The 7691-nt window shown below is 29.2% G+C and overlaps 1 long non-coding RNA gene across 1 annotated transcript; it reads left to right on the top strand.

The window, feature by feature from the left end:
- Positions 1-758: 758 nt before the first annotated feature.
- Positions 759-1550, top strand: LOC108459828 (uncharacterized). Its single transcript, XR_001867420.2, has 2 exons — positions 759-978; positions 1268-1550. It is a non-coding gene; the product is annotated as an uncharacterized LOC108459828 (long non-coding RNA).
- The last annotated feature ends 6141 nt before the right edge of the window (positions 1551-7691 follow it).

The raw sequence follows: 7691 nt of genomic DNA, 5'->3' as shown, positions 1-7691 counted from the left end.
AGAATAATAGGGAGGAAAGTAAATTTAAAAACATTACTATACAACAATACAAAGATTTTAAAACAAATCATAAATACAAGAAATTAAAATAAGGAGGAAAAATATAAATAAGTAATATATTAAATAGTAATATGCAAGTGAATTTTTAAAATAAATGTCATAAAGTAAATAATTTACATGAGAATTTGAAATGTATCAAAAAAATTATAATAATGCATACATGAAATTTCAAAATGAATGATATATAAAAGGTTAAGTAATATGCAAAGCAATATATATACAACATTTAAATAAATAATATATGAAATGAAAAAACCTAATATAGATAATATATATAGAAATATAATAGTATATGAAAGTGTTTGAAATAAATAAATATGCACATGAAAATTTAAATAAAAAATGAAATCAACCAAATAATACAAAATAATATGTTAAATAATATGCTCCTTTTTAAAAAAAAATTGAATAAAAACTTAATTGAAAAAAAGTTAAAATCAAAAGGATAATTTGTAAACCAAAAAACTAAGACCAAAATGCGAGACACGTAAATTAATAGGGACAAAAAATAAATAAACTAAATGTCCAACATGAAATATTTAAGCGCGGATTGATTTGTAACAACGGCAAATTCCAGGGACAATTTAAAAACAAAAAAATATAAAAAAAACTTAATCAAAAGTTAGCGCGAAAGGGAAGGGACCAAACGCGCAAATCAACCATTTAAGGTGAAAAGGAGCACATTCCCCCCTCTCCCAAGCATCACCGTTTTATTATGCATAAAAAGAAACAGAAGAAACAATTGAAGTCCATTTGCCCTTTTCTGCAAAGATTAAAACAAATCCTTAACCCCAATGTTCCCTCATTTGGGGTTTCAGCCGCACCTATGCTAGAAGATCAGAGGAAGTTTCTCCCTCCAAAGGCCAACTTCGACGACAGAGGAAGAGTTGCCGATGATGGAGGAGCGAGTCAACTCAGGTATTCCTCTCTCTTTTCTCTTTTTTTTTTTGTTTTTTACACACAATTAAAAGGAATAAAATAAAATCAAAAGAACAAAACAATCAAAAAGAAAAACTGAAAACACCTTCAAGATTTGATTTGTATTCGTATTTTTGCGTCTGTTTTCGTGTGTATTCCCTTTGCTAGTGTATTCATTAAAAAAGAAACGACCCCCCCATTACAATGATTTTGTTTCGGCTTTTATAGTCGAAAAGAAAAAAACAAAAATAACTTGCACTTTCTGTTACTGCTTCCCATTCTTTCGCAGGTATGGAGACGTGAGTGAAGCGGCTACATGGAGCGAACGTGAAGGCGCGAAGTACGGGCGTGGCGTGGAGGTGAAGGTCCCCTGCGGTGCCAACTGCTTTGGTTAGGGTATCCCCCTTTCTGAAACCAGAGTTTGGGTTGTTGGGCTTGTAATCGGGCCTTTTAATTTTAGTGATTTGGGTCTGTATCTTGGGCCATGCAAAATTTGGGCTCTACATTGTTCATGTAGTTAAATAATCTTGTACTTCGTTTATTAGTTAAATAATCGGTACATCTAAACACAACATTAAGTATAAATAATATAATTCATTAACTCGACTCAATTTGACTTGAAATTTTTTGACTCGATTCAATTTGATTCGAAAAAAAATTCAAATTGAGTTCGGTTGCTAAAATAGGATTTGTCAATTCGACTAATTCGAAAAATTTCGACTTAACTCGATTCGACTCGATAGAATACTCACCCCTATATAAAACCCCCTGACCACAACATTCCCCAATTCACTCAGGGCACTGCCTACTCAGGAATAATATTAGTTCATATTATGTTCATATTTACACACTAAGGAAACTTGTGTTTATCATAAGCTAGATATAATATGTGTGTTTTAAACTTGCTTTAACCTTAACCTCCACAAAATCAAACTCCAATTCAAAGCCATGTTTAATTTCATTAATTAGTTCAAGAAATCAAACAATCCAATGGAAGGAGTAAACAATGGAGGTGAAAAACACGAAATCATATACTACAAAGGATGATGATGACGTTCATCAACCTTCCACAAATCAAGCTGAAAAGTAGATCATCTTACAATATCTATATCTTGTGTTGGTATTATCTTTCTCATGTCATAATTAAAAAAAAAGTTTTTGACGACTTTTGTATCTTCATTTTACACCATGCCATGTTTTAATTTATTTATTTAATTTTGGGTTTATGATGTATGTGATAAAGGTTGCTTATGTATTTTGTATTGATATCACCGTTTCTTCATATATGTTAATGTATTTATTCATATAATTATATTTAGACTCATACATGTGTTGGGTTGGGTTGGTTCCGACTGAGCCTTAACAAAATTTTAGGCTCGTTCGATAGATTTGGACTTGACCCAAAAAATGGACCTAAATTTTTGTCTAAACTCGCCAGACTATAGATCTTAAACCCGAGCCTGACCTCTATAAATTTTTTTATATATAAAAATAAAAAATATAATATATCAAAACACTAAAAATATTAAATAAATATTTCCCAACAAATTGAAAATAAATTAAATAAATCTTTATATTTAAATAACATTAAGATAGGTGCAATTTAACAAGCAAATGCATCCAAAATAATAGCAAAATTAACAACAAAACAAAAGTTATAAAATATCCAAATAATAACAACAAAATAGTAGTAACATAATAGTAAAATGGTAGCAAATCAGTGAGAAAAATAATAGCAAAACAGTGGGAAAATATTTTTTTTTTCAAATTCGAGTTGGGCCAGGCTTAAACAAAAAAATCCTTTACCTGAGGCGAGACTAATTTTCTAGATGAGCATTATTTTTTGCCCAAACTCATTTTTTGTGCTTATAATTTTACCCAAATTCTTTCACTTTTTAGAACGAACTTTCGGGCCAAACTGATTGACTTGATCTATGGACAGATCTAATTACAACCTTTTTTTTTTGTATTTTTGCTCGAATTCTTTATTATTATTATTTTGAATATATAAAACACAAACATGGATATGGCTACCCAAATGTAAGGCTTTTAATTTTGTTTTAAATATATGAAAAAGATTTACAGATTAAAACATATTAACATAAAAATATGTTCATAACCAATACTTACGTCAGAATCTAAATAACATTATGCCTAATTAGCTAGATACAAATCTGATATGTATAGTCTCATAGGAAGAATAAATTCCTATGGCAAAATCAATGTTTATATATATATGTTCATTATTACAAATTTGAAAAAGAATGGATGACATGTAACTCCTATACTATTTCGTATCAATATTTAATAACTTTGTCTCTCTATAAAATACCAAAAACAAAAGAATTTTATCACTTATCTTATTATATATAAAATTATTGTTTGAATTAATTTCACAAATTAATTCGACACTAAATCAGTTATGAAATCACAAAAATTTATTATTTTAAAAGATAATTAATATTATTATAAAAATATTTTTATCTTTTCACATAATTTTAAATAAAATAATTAAAATCATTATTTGAGAATCCAACCCAAAACTATTTAAAATCATATAATAAAACCCTTGTTATTTCACTATAAATAATTTGTTCACATATTTTATAAATATATTATTTTAATATAAATATTTTTATTCACGGTTGTGATAAAATTTTATATTTAATTAGATGATTTTATATTTGTGGTATTGCATTTGCACTCTGAAGGTTGAAAAGGACATGATGGAAGCATCTCAAAGGAATCCGGAAAAACATGAAACGCACAAAGACAGTTGGCATTTCACTTTTCGAATATGATTGGTTAAATTTTAAGATAGTCCTTGAGCTTATTAACTTTTACGGATTTAATCCAGCTATTTTTATTTGTTTGAAATTGGTATTTTATTTTTCAAATTGGTTATTTTTATTTTCGGTTTTAGTCATTAATTCTGTTTAGAAGCTAAGCACAAGTTTAGCACTTAAATTTTATAGCTTTTGTCAATTTGACTCATATTTTTTTTTTCATTAGTGCTCAATGGATTAAAATTCAAGCATCATTTTTTTCCGCAAAAAAACAAGTTTAAAAAAAGGGGGAAAAAGCATTTAGCACCACAACACAATGAATATATATCTCAACTATTATTTAAGCTTTTAATTGAATAGGTAACACATAAAAAATATTAATATGTGAACGGCTCCGAAAATTCGTCCCGTTGTCAGTGAGGATCACCCTGGCCGAACCTTGCTAGGATGTTTCTTGAAATCGGCTGCCTAGCTGTCACGTTTCTTAAACAAAATGTTATTATGATGTCATTTGTATTTAGGATTCTATAATCTCTAAAGCTTTAACTTTATTCTTTCAAGTAAAGCATTATTTAATGTTTATATAATTATTATATAAATAGTTTTTTTACATAATTTTTTACCTATATTGTGAGTATATCATAATCTAACATAATACATATTCTTCTTTTGCTTTTATCAATCTTTGTTTTCTCCCTTTTGCAAACTCCAACGCCCACTCCCACTTTTTCTATATAAAAAAGTAGGAATCTTCAACTTCAAGTTCAATTATTAGTTCTTTTTAATATACTTGTTACAACCTTGTCATATCATCTCTTAAGAACCACCTGACACTTGCACATGAAGATAAAATTGATGAAGCTTGGCCTTGCGGCCTCACTAGGAGAATTGTATTAGCCTTACTTCACCAAAACACCTATGTCATATAGAGTTTTTCCGTACACTCTCCAGAAGATATATAGGAAAGAGCAATTGCTAGTATTTATCAATTCATCACCTCCTTAGGCTTGATGACACTCTGTCCAATTATCTCACAATGTCTCCTTGTATTGACTCCAACAATGATCCTAATTGACATCCGCCACTCTACCCTTCACACTTATAAAATAGAGTGCTTGATAGCTAACACTCAGGCCAAGCCAACCTCTATAAATACCACCCTTCATCACCAAATCAAGAGAGACAAGAGAAGCAGTGGCGGAGCCAGGGGGCTCCTAAATTTTTTTTCCATTTAGACCTTTTATAATTTATGAAAAATTAGTAATAGTAAAATTACACTTTGATCTCCTCAAAAATGATAAAAATATGATTTAATCCTTTAAAAATTATAAAGATATAGACTATTAAAATGGTAAATTATATTTTTACTATTATAAAAATATACAATTTAATTCCGTCCCCCCCAAAAAAATTTTCTAGATTCGCTATTGAAGATAAAGAGAACTTAATTACTCCATCTACAATAACCTTGCTCAAACATCATCCCAACTAAAAAAAACCACCATTCTTAGCGGCATTTTGCACCACCTATGATGTGAACCATCACAACTATCCATACAGTTCGATTGAAGGTGGAGTTGTGCGCATGAAAAATGATTCATCTAGAAAGGTAATTAGTATTGGTACTGCTAAAATTAAAATGCACGATGGGACGATTAAGACACTCTCAGATGTCAGGTATGTACCTGATTTACGAAAAAAAACCTCATCTCCTTGAGTATTTTAGACTCGAAATGATGCTGAATCAACATTGAGTCGAGCGACATTAAGGTATCTCGTGAAGCTCTTATTTTGTTAAAAGGTAAAATGACTGATAGTCTTTATATTCTGGAAGGTTCTATAATAACTGGTGAAATCGGACTTCCCTCGTCCGTTACGGGGTTGAAGTCAACTCGTTTGGAGTGGAGGCAACTTGGTAATAGGAGGGAAAAATATATGACCATTTCATTGAAGAGAGATTCTCTTTTGGATGCAGGTTTTGAAAAGTTAGGGCACTGTGTTCGTGAAAATCAAATCTGAGTTAGTTTTGATTTGACAGTGAACAAGTCGAAGGCTAGAAGTCTTCCAATTTCTAAGCACATATTCGACTCAGTTAATTCCCTACATCATTCAAGATAGGCCCATGGGCTTTGACAAAGATGGCGTTGTGGAAATATGAGTCAAGGTGGAGATTTGTTTAGTATGACTCCTATTCCAGTCAAATTTGAGAAATAATCTTCCAGTTAAACTCTGTTTATTTGTTTCAATCAAACTCTGGTTAGTTTAGATTATTTTATTATTATTTGACCTATAAATTTAGCCTATAAATAGGCTCTTTTACTACTTTAGAAAATAAACCCATTAGATATTAGAACTCATAACACTTTTACAGAATTTTGTGTTGACGTTTTGAGGATTCTTAGTTTTCGGGTTTTCAGGATATAGTTTTTTATCTCTATCTTTTGTACCTTTCGTTCTTTTACCATTATAGTGGAATTATCTTTACCCTTGGTTTTTTTATCCTCTTTGAAGGAATTTTTTCACGTTAAATTTGTGTGTTCAATTTCTCAATTTCTTCTGCTATTTTTACTTATTTGTTGCTTAACCGAGTCGATTCCCAACATCACCTTTATTTATTATTCTTAAGTTATAACATGTTAAATTATTTATTACTCTTTAATAAATTATTTATGAGTTTTGTTAAAAAATATTTAATGAGTGCAAAATAAAAGTAGAAATATTTGAAAATAAATGGAAGTTTGCCATAAACATTTCAAAGTATTTGCTTTTCTATTTTTTTTATGTTTAAAATTGCCAAAAAAATTAAATGTTTTTAACACAAAGGCAATCTTAATTAAAAATAATAATTTTGTAAACATATACCCATAAACACTTTAATAGATTCAAAAGTTAAAACTATTTAAAAAGTTATTTTAACATTTTCAATATTTTGAAAATATTTTTAATTAATATATTTGAAATTTTAAATTAAATTATTTTTAAAGATGTTTTGTACATTAATTTTTTTAACGATTATTAAAAAAACTTTTTAACAGATTAAGTTTTAACTTGATTAGCATGAGCACTGTTTTCAATGTAGGAGAATGTAAGGTCGAGTGTGCTGAAGTGTAACGCCCTCGTACCCGAGACCATCACCGGAGTCGAGCACGACGTGTTAACGGACTTAATTCATAAATTAAACAGCTCAAACAATTTATTTTTAAAATTTCCAGACTAGCTGGCTAACTGCATCATAGTCACTTAAAAATTCATATCTCGAGTTCCGAAACTCGAAATTAAGATCTATAAATTTTTCCTGAAACTAGACTCATATATATATCTACTAAAGTTTTTCTAGAATTATTGGTAAAGCTAGTTAGTACAGTTTATTAGTTAAAGTCTCCCCTATTTTAGGGTTCAGCTACTCTGACTCCTGTGCACTAAGAATAAAATTTCTTTCTTTACAGAAGTCCAATGACTATGATGTTTGTTTCACTTAAAAATAGACTCAACAAAGAATGCATACATATAAATTATGAGTACTAATTATTTTTAAAAAAATTATGGTGAATTTCTAAAGTCATAATAGGGAATCCAGAAATTTCTCTGAACCTATTTCACCAAAACGTAAATATCTCATAAAATAAAACTCTTTTACCTATTTTGTTTCTTCCACATGAAAATAGATTCATTAAGATTCAATTCAATATTTTATTCATCATCTAATTCTATCTATACTATTTTTAGTGATTTTTCAAACTCACATCACTACTGCTCTGTGATTCTGTTTTATAGCCAATTTCACCATTTTATGGATTTCCATAGATTAGTTAGCACATAAAGCATACGTGTTATCAAATATAATCTCGATTAGCCACTCCAATAGCTAATCATTCTCAAACATTTCCATGCCATCCATGAGCTATATCATAAGATTATATACACAAA

The sequence above is a fragment of the Gossypium arboreum genome, chromosome 4, assembly GCF_025698485.1.
Source record: "Gossypium arboreum isolate Shixiya-1 chromosome 4, ASM2569848v2, whole genome shotgun sequence".
Lineage (NCBI taxonomy): Eukaryota > Viridiplantae > Streptophyta > Magnoliopsida > Malvales > Malvaceae > Gossypium > Gossypium arboreum.
This window is presented reverse-complemented; position numbering and strand designations above follow the sequence as displayed.